The sequence below is a fragment of the Alosa alosa genome, chromosome 10 (genome assembly GCF_017589495.1).
Source record: "Alosa alosa isolate M-15738 ecotype Scorff River chromosome 10, AALO_Geno_1.1, whole genome shotgun sequence".
NCBI lineage: Eukaryota > Metazoa > Chordata > Actinopteri > Clupeiformes > Clupeidae > Alosa > Alosa alosa.
The window spans coordinates 13,016,245-13,031,788 of NC_063198.1; the positions used below are offsets into that span (position 1 = coordinate 13,016,245).

The 15,544-nt window shown below is 49.7% G+C and overlaps 1 protein-coding gene across 1 annotated transcript in view; it reads right to left on the minus strand.

The window, feature by feature from the left end:
* Nucleotides 1-15,544, minus strand: part of ephb2b (eph receptor B2b) — a 163,780-nt gene that overhangs the window by 112,850 nt on the left and 35,386 nt on the right.

Below are 15,544 nucleotides of genomic sequence, written 5' to 3' on the forward strand. Positions count from 1 at the left end.
TATACGACACATGGAAATGAGACGCGTCACCCAACACACCAAAATGAAGTGAAAATGGCTTGTGGTTAGTGCCGGAGAAATTAACTTTAATATAGCAGACGTGTGGCGTGCCCTACCGCTGTCGACTGGAAAACAGAACAGTGTTTTGGAAGGTGCATGATTTAGTGAGGGGGTTGTGGGGTGGGGTGGGGTGGGGTGGGGTGGCGGTGGAGGAGGGGGAGAAGGCTGGGCCGGCGAAGCACTTGTTTGGCCTGGAAATTCCAGCGTGTGACAGCCTGCCAAGGTGATCTTTCCATTCCTTCCCCGCAAGCCGACACACAAAGTGGTCTAAAGTGAATTGCGGCCGGGGCCACTGTCTGAAACAAATCCTTTAACATCGGGCAGATTCCACATCAAAGCCGCCACATCCACTTTTCTTACATGGCCGGAGAGGACATGCGTTCCGTGGCAGTTACTCGGTCAAGAGGATGTGTTGCTCCATGGCGCCTTGAACATCTCTGTTCTTTTTCAGTAGCATGCAGACCCGTACAGCTTTGCATTCAAGTGTACAAAACAGAACATGATGTTGAAACACTTCGCAGTTCAACTATGAAAGAGCCCTTTAGGCTTATCTTACCATAACCGCCACAATGCACTCATAAAGTGACACCCCCAAAAATGAAAAAACACTCATGCTATTCATTGGCGGAAAGCATTCCATAACTAATGCCCTGGATGGAAACTTTGTTTTAATGTATGAAAAAGAGCGCATTTGGCCGTCAGGATTTGAACTAGGAGATATCACTTTCCCCCGCTGTGCCAAGCTGCCAGAGCAGTTGAAAAGTTACCTTGACTGGTGTGGAGACTCTCTCAGCACCGTGAAGGTCAACTGGAGGCGGAGGGCGCTGGACCAGAGCGCCCAAAAAAACAGCTTTGTATGGTAATTGAGTCCGTATGGCACATAGTGCTATTTGCACACACACACACACGCACACACACACACACACACACGCACGCACACAGACACACACACACACGCACACACACACACACATACACAAACACTCTGGCTGCTGGCTGTGTGTTCTGTGACCAGGGTTTAGAGGATAAAAGTGGCACCAACCCAAACTCAGGCAGCATTACTCTTGTGGGGACGGGGGGTGTATGGGGTGCGCTTGGGGGGGTGGGGGGCAAACCTACTTCGCTATCCATTGCACTTTACAAGTGTCCACGGAGATACATTGGTATCCTTGAGAGATTTATGGAGACAGGGGGTTACTGCTGGGCACTAAAAGGCGTGTTTGGATGGGGTGTAGAGGGGGGTGGGTGGTATCTGATTATGATGTAGTGGCTTGCCGAGTGATCTGCAGGAGAAGAGAGCAGTGGCGAGGAGAGGTGGGGGAGAGCAGGAGCAAAGAATGAGTGTCCCTCTGTTTCGGAGGAAATGGAAGGGGGCAGTTGATCTTGGCTGCTCGGCTTTGCCCCCTCACCACACACACCCCTCCCCCTCCTCACCCGCTCCATGAAATGCTCTACCACAGAGCTGGGTCAGGTCGGGCTGGGCGCTGGGGCCGCTGACAGCATGATGTAGCGATGTATTCCCCCCGGTTCCGAGCGGAATGGACTACAGTAATTCTCTCCCCTTGCAAAGCAGACTGGGACATCATTCAAAACAGCTAGGCGTGTCAGAGAAGAAAAAGCAGCACCGCGCTGGGACCACGGCGAAAAAGTGAAAAGAAGTTAAGGCAAAGGAGAAGGAGGAGAGAGAGTGAGAGGGAGGGAGGGAGGGAGGGAGGGAAAGAGAGAGCAAGCTTGCATACACAAACACACCCTCGCAACAAGTCAGAGGCAGTTATTCCCTTCTCTCTAATTTGCACTTGTCTCAAGGCCAGTCCACCCCCCACCCCAACTCACGTCTCCCGTTTTTGTAAACCGCGACATCTAATGGGCATTTTTAACTGAAAGGCTTAATTATTTACTTGAATGTGTCTCGCAGAAGGGGACCACAAAATGGTAATTGCCTCTCTCTATCTCTCTTTCTCTCTCTATCCTCTAGCTCTTTTTCTGTTGATTACTGGATAATTCTCTCCACTCCACCCCCCCCCTCCTCCTCATCCTTCCTTCTGTCCCTCTGCCCATCTCTCCATCCTTCTCTTTCTTGGACCCTGGCCTTGCATAAGGTCTTACAGCAAACGACTGCCTTGGCTTGGGCCCGTGACGGGACAAGGGGCGCGGAGGAAGGCCCCAAGCACATGCTGACAGACAGATTGCTTTTCCAACAGATCCCCCCCCGTTCCAAGAGAATAAAAAAAAGCGAGCCCATTTTTCCAACTGCTGGCCTAGCATCACATTTGGATTACAACATCCCTCAGCTCTTGCCAATCACTTAAAACTTTGTGCGTCCGCTCCATGCATCAGGAATGTGTTATTGCCATTAGCTGGCCTTGGGTGGCTGCATCATTGCCATATAGATCAGCAGCGAATGAAAAGCTGCTTGATTCTGAGGGATGCAATTTTTTACAATTACTACAATACCCAAAAGTGGATTCACAGCCATAAGGCATTTTTTTTATTTTTTATTTAAGCACAGGAAAAGAACTTCATCCTGCTTGAAAGCAATCAGTCACAAAGAAAACTCACAAGAAACCGCCTGCATTCTGCATTCCGAAAAAGGGATTGGAGCTTATTCCTCTTGAAATGGCAGGAATTCAACAATGTCCCACACGGCGCCATCTTTCATTCCAGATCAAGAGTTTGCACACACGCGGCGGAGAAGTCTGAAACCTGCAGGAAGCGTCTGCACACAACCACCCCCACCGCCACCACAGCGTTGTGTTGACAGGTTTTAGAGCATCACTGCGGATTGATTTGATGGCAGATAATTATTCCAGGAATCCCACACTTTGCATAAAAAAGCCAGACTAGACAAACAGGAAAGATAAAGTAGCATGCGGGTGCCAGCACTGGGCAAACCAATTGGTCATGGATGTCTGGGCATCAGGTTTGTGTGACAGTCTGGTCCCCTGTATTTTTTTTTTTTGTGCTCAAGGGACTGGGAGGACCAGTGCGGGGAGAAGACACAGCCATGACCCCCCTGTTAGTTTGTGCTGGAGCTCTGTGTTCTTTGTTGCTTCAACATCTCGGCATGTGAAAATAAGTTGGGCTGGGGATGTCAACGGTGAACAACAGAAAGAAAGAAAAGGGAGAGAGAGAGAGAGAGAGAGAGAGAGAGAGAGAGAGAGAGAGAGCTCTCTCTCTCTCTCTCTCTCTCTCTCTCTCTAATGTATTCCAGTAGATTGAGTCTCTCTCTCTCTCCTCTCTCTCTCTCTCTCTCTCTCTCTCTCTCTCTCTCTCTCTCTCTTTGCAAAATGAGTTGTGTGCACTTCAAATAACCTCTGGCAGAAACACTCCAGAAAGAGACATCTTGAGCTGCTGCTCCTTTTTTCTCTCCGCTCTCTTCCCTTCTCTCCGGGAAACTTAAGAGTAGACGTGAACAAAAGACCTTGGTTGTACCGTCAGGATCTTTGTAATGGAGTTCCAAAGAACCACTGCCAACTGCACAGTATAACTGCAGCCATGGAGAATGATTATACGCCCTAATCAATGCCCCTCTGTCATTAACCTGCCAAAACAATGGAGTTTACGGCCAATTTTACGTCCTTTAAGATCCTCTAAACAGAATAATAAAATGCTCTCGCTCTCTCGTCTCAAGGCCGACTCTGTCCTAGCTTCAGATTCTAATCTTGTCCGTGACTCGCTCACTCAGGTGACCTGCTAACCTCCACAAGTCCGCAGCAGCAGCCTTCCGGAGGCGAATCCCCGGCCACTCCCCCCGGAAAAAAAAGAGAAGGAGGGAAAAAATGGCCACAGATGGACTGTTTTCTGGCTGTCAGAGGTAAACGCTGTACTACAATGCCCTGTCCTGTTCCCAAGCTGCCCAAGGAACATGAAATATTTATGAGCTGGAGAGGTGTGAGCTCTGTTTCCGTCATGCCACACACCCCAACCCTCACAAAACACATACACACACACACACACACACATTCGCACAAACACACACACACACACACACGCATAATACATATCCTGCTGAATATTAAAATCCTGTCATGGGGAATTGAGTCTCTCCCGGACGTTCAGGGTTAACCTCTTTTGATTCGAGAGAATATGCTTCTTTGCCTGTCGGCTGAACACTGGATGTGGATTTAACGCGTGGGAAATACTCACTTACATCTCGTCTCTCTCTCCTCTCTCTCTCTCTCTCTCTCTCTCTCTCTCTCTCTCTCTCTCTCTCTCAAGGTTTCAGAATGTTAATTCATTTGCCAACCCGAGGAAAGGTTGTTTTTTTTCTTCACTCCATCCGAATCCGGCATCAATCATGGCTGAGAAGTTTTAAAGATGATTGGTGCTTGCTGCCATACCAACACAGAATCCTTTATGTTAATGTCAAAAGTTATGCCCTCGTCGGCTGTGGGAATAGACCCTGAAGGCTAGGGTCAACATACATAAACATAATGAGATACGTGATATAAGTGGGACGTTGTGCTCCAACGTGTTTAGCCATAAATACGGCTCTTGACATAAAGCATATGGCGTAATGGAATTCCCAACGACTTAAAAGCCTCTCAAATCTCTAAGGTGCGGGCGGGTTCCACACTAGAGCGAGGCATGTCTGTGTGAAAACAGTCAGCTAAATGAACGGGTGCTGGTGGTTATTGCTACCTGCTGACACAAACATAAACAATGCACACGCATACACACACAGAGAGAGAGAGAGAGAGACACGCACACACACACACTACTGTTTTTCATCGCTAAGTAATTAATTCCATGTTATTCATAATCATGCTTGGAGCCATTTTAACACACCCAAGTGGTTTTATTAGGCTCTCAAGGAGATGAAGAGAAATGAGAAAAATGGAAAGAGCACTGGGAACAGCGTGGCTACGTTTGATTTTTGTTTAACTGAAGCATCTGGTCACAGACAGAGCATTTTCCTGAGGCTAGTCACAATTGGCCAGGAGGAGGGGGTAGCAACGCTGAGGACAGGCCTACATACACTCATACACACTGGCACACACACACACACACACACACACACACACACTACACACACACACACACACACACACACACACACACACACACACACACACACACACACACACACACACACACGGCTCAGAGAAGATAAGGGACAAGTGGAAAATCTCCATTCACTAAAAACACACAAGACAGGAACGACGTCCATCTAAAAGTATTGAAAAAGATGGCATTCTGCTTTTAGCTTTAATGGTTTGTCCAAGAGTGAAAAAATGTATAAATAAACAACAAGTAGGAATCCATCAAAAACATTTATTTCTCGTAAAAGCTTTATAATTATATCTGCCAAAAAAAAAAAAAAACACAAACACAAAAAGCATTTTGATTTTTTTTTTTTTTTAAGAGGGATTTAATTTCTGGGTCAAGTGCAGGGCCTCGCTGAGTTGTCGTGCAAAATAGCTCCGGCCATGTAGTGCTGAATGATGAATGCGGAACGCGAATGTGTGATGAAAAGGGAAATAAATAAGTCATCCCCCTCACCCACTTTCACTGTGTGCAAGAGTGGCTGTGGTTACCATTACATGCAATCAGTGAGCCCCTCTTCACCAAGGACCACCAGGACAGATGCGTCAAGAACGGGGAATATACAAACACATACTGTACTGCAAACAACAAAATGATAGCAGTTACCCAGGCTATTTCGGCTAAGAGTGAGATGCTGAGGGGAAATGTTGAGCACTTTCAATGTATTTCATTTCCTGTGCCTCCTTGGTACAGCATTGTATTTGCACCAGGTGGCAAACAACATGGACTGGTAAAGGCCCAAATACTATAAACTGGCTGAAAGCTCAAGGCCACATGCATGAAATCACAGTTGGTCATGTGTGTGCCTCTGTTACACCCTAGCAGAGGGGGAGTGATGTCATATAATGCCTGCTACATCTGCATCCATTGCGTGGCCTATTTAGCATCTCTCAGTCTTTTAGTGGTTTCCCGATGCGTGTGCAGTGGAGTGAGAGTAAGCGCGGTCGGTTTTCCGCTGACTTTGTCATTATTCCTGAGGCCCACGCGTTGTGCGGCTCCACTGATCTCTGAAACAGCGTGGGATTACCTTAGCAATCAAATGCATTCGGCCGGCGTCAGACAATCACATTCACAAACTGCCCGGATGAGCGTCAAAAAGAAGGGGCGAAAAAAGAGTCCTTAAGAAGGGGGCGTAGCTGATCGTGGCGACATTCCCAGGGATGCACTCCTGCAGCAGAGTGGGGCCAAGGGACCACGGCTGGTGACCATATGTTCAGAGACATAGGGTACGCAATATGGCACAGGGCACAACCTCTCAGCGCCGCCGTCACAACTCCACCCACCCCCCCCCCCATGCCACGAGAGACAAAATAATTCATTATGCATGTATGCCGGGCTTATATGACTGTCAGAAAATTGATACCGAATACTGTTTACCCTGCCAGTTTGATGCCCTTGGCATCAGGCCAAAACAATGGTAGCAGCATAGAGTGGAGGGACGGAAAAAAAAGGAAAACGAGTGACTTTCTAAGACAAGAAGCATAATGAGAGGCCGTGCACGCACACACACACACACGCACACACACACACACACACACACACACGCACACACACACACACGCACGCACACACACACACACACACACACACACACACACACACACACACGCACACGCACGCACACGCACACACACACACACACACACACACACACACACACACACACACACACACACACACACACGGCTCCTTTGAAAGACGCTGGCGCGTGTTTGCTCCTGTCCCTGGCTGGGGATTGCTCACAGCTGTCCCGGGGCCTTCAGAGAGCGGTGGAGGTTACCACCACCACAGAGCCCTGAGGCGGCCCCACAGACTTCCTCTTGCAGGGAGCAGAACTCAGGCTGCTGGGTGCTGCTTCCCCTGAATGGGAGTTCCTCAAAGACCCAAAAAGTAAGCAAAGTACAAAGTACAAAGAATGTGCCAGAAACTGCACCAAAACCTGGGCAGAGGTTGTTGTTTTTTTTTACATAAAATCACAGATTACTTTCATTACCTGGAGGTAACATGGAGAGCACGCACTCATAAAGAGACAGAATGCGCCCCGCTGTCTCACTGTGGAGTTTACATTGCACTTTAGCTGCTCCATAAATGAGCGCAGCGGATGCGCAACACTAAGCGAATCATTATCCAGCACTTGTGAAGGGAAACTGTTGTGGCTGTGGCATATGCTGTCGCGCCTGCCTCCTCTTCCTCTCCTCTCCTCCGCCAAGCACAGAGAAAAGAGACAGCAACCTGTCATGCTGGTTCCCACACTCAAATTACCCCCATTCATTACTTATTACCGTCTCCCAAGTGTAATTTATGCAATCTGCTAGAAGGGGCGATGATAACACCCAATATGTTCATAATGCTGTGGCCCTATTACTGTAGGGCCAACTCATTCAGCCAACATTTTCTCTCTCTCCCTATCTCTCCCTCTCCATCTCTCTATTTCTCTCTTTCCATCTCTCCTCTCTCTCTCTCTCGCTCTCTCTCTCTGTCTCTGTCTTTCTCCCCTTTGTTTTTCTCTCTCTCTCTCTATCTCTCTGTCCCTCTCTCACTCTCTTCCCTCATCCTCAGACTTGGCTCGTGGTCTAATTACTGCTGTTGACTCACTGACCATAATTCACCAGCTCTTCCCCGCTAGCTGAGGTAGCACAACAGCAGTGAGAGGAGAGGGGGTGGGGTGTGCAGGGACGGTTTCCTCCCCTGGCTCACACAACCCAGAGGGGAGTGAGTGCTGGCTGGCCGGATGACTGGCTCTCGATGGATGGGTTACAGGGGGTCAGATGGGAGCACCTGACTCGCTGCCAATCAGCTCGGGCCGGTCTGCCAAGGGGAGCATATCAGAGGCATCTGTCTGCCAGCCCCTCGTGTAAAATACTGCTGTCCCGTCCCTCCCTCCACTCCCGTCCCGTCCAGTCATCCATTTCTTCTGGACGTACAGTATGGCAGAAGTCGCTGAAGGTGAGATTAGAGGGGCATTAGAGGGGCTTTACGTCAAAACATGTTTCCTTAAAGCGGGGTTAAGATATAGACTGCGCAGTGGGAGAGGGAGAGTTGCGATAAAGCAGTGCCTCTGTGTGAGTACGAGAGAGCGGCCGGGAGGGGCAGATAAGAATCGCAGGCGCACAGGCACTGATCCCGCACGGCGCTGAGTGACGCCCCCAGTCTCGGGCTTCTCTTTTACAACCAGCCGCAGCCCAGACTCACACACACACACACACACACACACACACACACACACACACACACACACACACACACAGTCACACGCACCACCCCCTCCTCTCTGTGCTGCTCTCTGACCCGGGGAGGCCGCCAGTGTTCTCCCTCACAGCCGTGACCACTTACCAGACTCCCTCACACCTAAAGGTCGCACGTTAAAGAAACTCAGAGACACGGCACAGGATGGAGAGGAAGAGAGAGAGAGAGAGAGAGAGAGAGAGAGAGAGAGAAGAGAAAGAGAGAGATAGAGAGAGGGGAAGAGAGAGGGACGGAAGAGATGGAGTGGAAGATTGTCTGTATGTGTGTGTGGGAGTGCACACACATCAAACCCAAATACACATCACAAAAAAGAAACAATCCTTCAAGTGAGAGTGTTCCACCACTTTTTTTTTTGCAGATTCCTGGCCCATGAGCTAGCCACTTACTCTTCCCTGGGATGAGTTACGGCTGGGGGGGGGGGGAATGGGGGGTGCAGCCCACGGTCCCCTGGGACCCATAAACAAGCATCTCTCAGGCAGGCGGACGGCCTACAGAGAGAGCTTCCTGCACCGTCTGGAGCACAGCAGACCGCCTAGCCTGCCGCCACCACAGCCGCCACTGCTGCTGCTGCTGCTGCTGCTACACACACTCACACATACACACATACACACACACACACACACACACACACACACACACACACACACACACACAGGCACAGGCACAGGCACAGCCCACAGCCTAACCCAAATATCTCTTTAGAGGTGACGAACAAAATACCCCAATCAACACTCTGTATATCACCGGCTGTCTTAGACTCGCGCTCACTGGCTCTCCCAAGGCATCACTTAGCTGACACGCACATTAGCGCTGCTAATGCATGTGGCGCCATGGAGCGAGTCCCAGGAATCCGGGACGATGGTTCCAACGTTCAGTATATACGGGAGATGAAATGAAGGATGGTGAATGAGGGCAAAGCAGGAGGAGGCCAAAGACTGAGTAAACTTGTGAGGGAGTGAGAGAGAGAGGGAAGGAGAAAAGAAGGGGATCAGACAACAAAAGAGGTAAACAAGTGAGTTAGTGAACACTTCATTGTGACAGGCACAGTTAATGTGTGAAAGAGAGTTAGTGAGTGATTGAGAGAGGGGACAATCGACAGAGTGAGTGAGTGAGTGAGTGAGTGAGTGTGTAAACAAACAAGTCCGAGATAACAGATCGAGAGGATAAGGGTTTGAGTGAAAGACGGCCCAACTCGAGTGCCGACACGCCCAAGCAAGCCGGTCAGTCAGTCAGTGAATGAGAGAGAGAGAGACTTGGCTTTCAAAGAGATGTAAATTAATGACCAAGCAAGTGATTGACAGGCCGAGTGGGGGAAAGAGATAAGACTACAAAGCCATACCCGTGAGTGACTGAGTGGAAGTCTTAGAAGTTGAGAATGATCAGAGGAATTTGTGAGGGGAGAGGCATCACACAAGCGCCTCGGCCTGAACCGAATCCGAGCCCACATCTGTGCTTGGTCATTTACAAGATGCAGCCTTCGACGGCTTTTCCTGGAAGCCCTTTCATATATCAGCATAAGCCGGTAAACCCCTCATCTTGCACAATCATTCAGCGCCAAGTCATTGAGTGGTCCTGCATGCGCCCCCACACCGTCTCCCAACACACAAGCGCGCTGCCACCGGCTTTTATTGCGGATGTGTCAATCAAGAGCACTAGACGTGGGCGCAACTTTCTCGCCTAATTATGAGAGGCAAACTCCCAAGATGAATGAGTCGGGCCTGGCAGATGGAGAGACTCACCGCGAGTGGGGTTTTTTATCTCCAGAAAAGCCTGGACCAGTTAATGGGCCGGCCGCCCGAGATTTACGAGCCCGACCAGGAATTCAGAAACAGATGAACGGCGTTTGCCGACAGGACCACAAAGTGTGAATCAACATCGCCGGCTTGAGGCCGGTGCTCAGTTTGAGTGTAAACCATCATTACTCACACATCGTCTCGAAACGACGGCCACTGGACTGCATTTTCCTTTCTCACTAGTCACTCAAGAGCACTTCCGTCTCAGAAACGCTCAGGCTAAGCTCAGAATCTGCTCAAGGAGAGAGAAAGTCCACAGCTTCAAGCCAACGAAGGCCTAAAAGCTCCGCTCACAGTAAGCTGACTAAGACATATCAGGATTGCAATCACGCACCGCACAGCAGTAAACTCGGTGGGAGTGGAGAGGAGGGTTTGAGCCCTTAAGAACAACGAGACTGCTTTTTGTACTAGCGCCATGTTTCACTCAGCATGGAGTTCACCACGTGGCTCAGGATGAGGTGAAAGCCGGGGCCGAGCTGCTGATTTCTGCGGTCTTGAGGCGTCTGTCTTAACACAGACATTCCCACAGGGAGACCCTGCCCTCGTTCGCACGGGTCAACTTCTCAATCGGCTCCTAATTATGCCTTTGAAGAGCAGGTGAGAGGACTCTTCAGCCAATCAGTTCCTTTAATCAGTCAATTGCACGTTGGAAAGTGCCGGAGTGGAAAGCAGCATACCGGAGAAAATGGATTGCCTCGAGGAAGAAGGGTGAACTTTTTTTTGGGAGAGTATATTTTTGGGAGGTCTTGTTCCGCCTTCTCCTCCATCACTTGGAATTAGCCCATGAGCCAACTGGTTGAGCACAGGCACAGTGCTTTAATGAAAAATACAATAAACATTTGCTTAAAAATCACATAACGTACAAACAATTTTGAAGTCTGGGATCCGTTTCTGTCTTTCCCAATCTGTTTGGAATGTGCAACAGGCTACTCTGCTCGTACATACACCTCTGAGTGTTTGCTTTGGGTCTATTAACACAACTTACAATGATTTAAAATGTTTGCTTTGCCTATCCACTTAATGGCGTACAAAAACACAAGTGTTTCTTTACTTTTCTCTCTGTCTTTACATTGTAAACTAAAACTTCGCTTGGGATTACACTGCTTTTGTTCCCCCTGTTTACAGCTAAAAAAAACCTTTGCAGGCAAGTAGTTGCATTGCCTCAAGATAAAAGGAAGTGAACTTTCTTTGCCATCATAAACTAGACAGTTCCTCACAAACATAAAAAAAGATAAGCTCGGGGAGAGATGTGCCTTCAAGACATTCAGCACACAAGAAAACAAGACTGCAGAGTCTCTTGTTGTTTACGGTCTGCACTCTGGCCTGCAAAAATCATTTTTCCTGGTTTGAGGGCTAATTCATCCTTACAGGCCATGTTTAACATTCAGAACAACATAATTCAGAGTGACAAAAAAATCTCCTAATTTGACTGCTTGTGATGGCACGCTCCCTCTCTTTTACCAGCATTTTGGCACGGTGGAGTGGAACCGTCCGATCTCTCGATGGCAAAAAACAACAGGATGGAAGAGCACTTGGTACAACCACATGCTGTCTGGGTCCTGCCACCGAGGTATGCGCAACCACAGGGAAGAAAACAAAAACCAACTGGAGAGCCACTCACGAGCCTCCAAACAAAGTTCCGTCAACAAGATTTAATTCAGCTCCTGTTCCACCTCATTTCGGCTCGGCATGGAGGAAATTTGTTTTGCAGACGGAAGCGCTGATAACACTCAGCGAAAGAAAATCAAAAATTTGATCGACTCCCAACACAGGAGCTCATCGGAATATGAGCCATCTCTCTCTGCCGTGAGGGTCTGCGGAGCACCACTGTCTTAATCCCACCGAGAACAAAATAAAAGCCACTCAGCTCGCACAAATAAGAGTCACTCAGTCTCCGACTCCCACACAGGGAAACCATTTGTAAAAGTGCCTGTGGTTTCAATTCTACCGCTCAGCAATCATGGTGCAGTGCTGCTGTATTTTCTCCACTGCACACTGCACACACTGCACACACTGCACACTGCACACACTGCACACTGCACACACTGCACACTGCACACACTGCACACACTGCACACACTGCACACTGCACACACTGCACACTGCACACACTGCACACACTGCACACACTGCACACTGCACACACTGCACACTGCACACACTGCACACTGCACACACTGCACACACTGCACACTGCACACACTGCACACTACACACACTACACACACTGCACACACTGCACACTGCACACACATTACACTACACACACACTACACACACTACACACACTGCACACTGCACACACTGCACACTGCACACACTACACACTGCACACACTGCACACTGCACACACTGCACACACTGCACACACTGCACACTGCACACACTGCACACTGCACACACTGCACACTGCACACACTGCACACTGCACACACTGCACACTGCACACACTGCACACTGCACACACTGCACACTGCACACACTGCACACACTGCACACTGCACACACTGCACACTGCACACACTGCACACTGCACACACTGCACACTGCACACACTGCACACACTGCACACTGCACACACTGCACACTGCACACACTGCACACTGCACACACTGCACACACTGCACACTGCACACACTGCACACACTGCACACTGCACACACTGCACACTGCACACACTGCACACACTGCACACACTGCACACTGCACACACTGCACACTGCACACACTGCACACACTGCACACTGCACACACTGCACACTGCACACACTGCACACTGCACACACTGCACACACTGCACACACTGCACACTGCACACACTGCACACTGCACACACTGCACACACTGCACACTGCACACACTGCACACACTGCACACACTGCACACTGCACACACTGCACACTGCACACACTGCACACTGCACACACTGCACACTGCACACACTGCACACACTGCACACTGCACACACTGCACACACTGCACACTGCACACACTGCACACTGCACACACTGCACACTGCACACACTGCACACACTGCACACACTGCACACACTGCACACTGCACACACTGCACACACTGCACACTGCACACACTGCACACTGCACACACTGCACACTGCACACACTGCACACACTGCACACTGCACACACTGCACACTGCACACACTGCACACTGCACACACTGCACACTGCACACACTGCACACTGCACACACTGCACACACTGCACACACTGCACACTGCACACACTGCACACTGCACACACTGCACACACTGCACACTGCACACACTGCACACTGCACACACTGCACACACTGCACACACTGCACACTGCACACACTGCACACTGCACACACTGCACACACTGCACACACTGCACACACTGCACACACTGCACACTGCACACACTGCACACTGCACACACTGCACACTGCACACACTGCACACACTGCACACTGCACACACTGCACACACTGCACACTGCACACACTGCACACACTGCACACTGCACACACTGCACACACTGCACACTGCACACACTGCACACACTGCACACTGCACACACTGCACACACTGCACACTGCACACACTGCACACACTGCACACTGCACACACTGCACACACTGCACACACTGCACACTGCACACACTGCACACTGCACACACTGCACACACTGCACACACTGCACACACTGCACACCGCACACACTGCACACACTGCACACGACACTGCACACACTGCACACACTGCACACACTGCACACACTGTATCTAAAGAAATGGCGACCTGCTGCCTCTTTTTAAAAGTGCTCAATTGTGATGACTTGGGTGGTTTCTGGTCCTGCAGCTGGGCAGGGTACCAGCTCAAAGCAGACCCCTTGGGGTCAAGTCTTGCCCTGAACATCACCACTGGGTCCTGTCTACACAGCGAGGGGAAGAGCCTCAGAAGCTACACAATGGCTTTGAAGTAAAACATTCTCTGGGACACAGAAGGACACAGAGGCATGACTTCACAGGCATCTACTGAAGATGAATAATTATTTTTAAGGATATTTCAATGATGAGCATTCACTTAGGAGTGTGTGTAGGAGTGCAATGTGTGTATATGTGTGAGTGTATAAGTGGGTATGTGTGAATGCATGTGAGCATGTTTCAGAGTGACGATGAGGCAGGAAGCAAGAGGAGTGCATGTAGCTGTCTCACTGAGTGTTTTTTGTCTCTCTGCTAATACACCTTGTAATGGCTGGGCTTAAAGCATTAACAGGTGGCTGGAAGTTCTTTTATACATATTGTATATACCAAAATCACACACACACACACACACACACACACACACACACACACACACACACACACACACACGCGCGCTCCATGACAACACAGCTGGTCTGAAACAAAACAAATGATGTATGATGTATGACCCTAAAGTTAATTGCAAAAGAGAAAAAATGTCATGACAGATATGCAGAGTGGTAAAATGAGAGGGTAAAATCTTCCTTGCTTAGTGCAATCTGTAGGAGTGCACTCAGAATGAATACGCACATGAATCACACCCAGGTGCACCCAGTCATCCGGGGAGACACACACACACACACACACACACACACACACACACACACACACACACACACACACACACACACACACAGAGAAAGAGTGAGGGGTGGAGAACAAACAAAGGGAGAGAGAGAGAGAAAGAGTGAGGGAGAGAAAGGAGAGTGATGCACAGAGAGCTCAATTCATGAGCAGGCCTGTGTTTGGGCAGTGGACTGGGAGCAGTGAGAGACAGGGAGACAGTCAGTAGGAGTGAGGGAGGAAGAGAATACACAGATAGATAGATAGAGAGACGGAGAGAGAGGGGGGGAGGAGAGAGAAAGTATGGATCTGCATGCAAATCAGGTGCATGTGTGGATGCACTGCATGGGAGTTTTTTTTTTTTGCAGGGAGCGGTCATTTGCCGCTGTTCACCTCTCATTAATATCAAGGCTGATTAATGAGGGGGTGTGTGGGCGGTGGGCGGCAGGGGGGCAGTGCAGGTGTCGCTGGGGCCACAGCGAGGGAAGAAAGAGGGCGAGGGCAGTGATCCGCGAGGAATGCACACAGAGGGGGGACTGACAATGTTCCCGAGAAGCCGCTCAAAGCAACAGGCTGAGAGTGCCTGCCAAGGGGCGGAGGGGATAGTAAGCACAGACACACTGCACACACACACACACACACACTCGTCACAGAGAGCAGGGACCTGGATATTGTGTTGTATTGCATGTGTTTGAGTGTGCGTGACTGAGGCCACAATGTGTATACAAGAGACTTGTGTATGTGTGTGTGTGTGAGTGAGAGAGAGATAGGAGGGGGGGGGGCAGAGAGAAAGAGTCTCTAATGTGTCTGTCTGTCTGATGCTGTA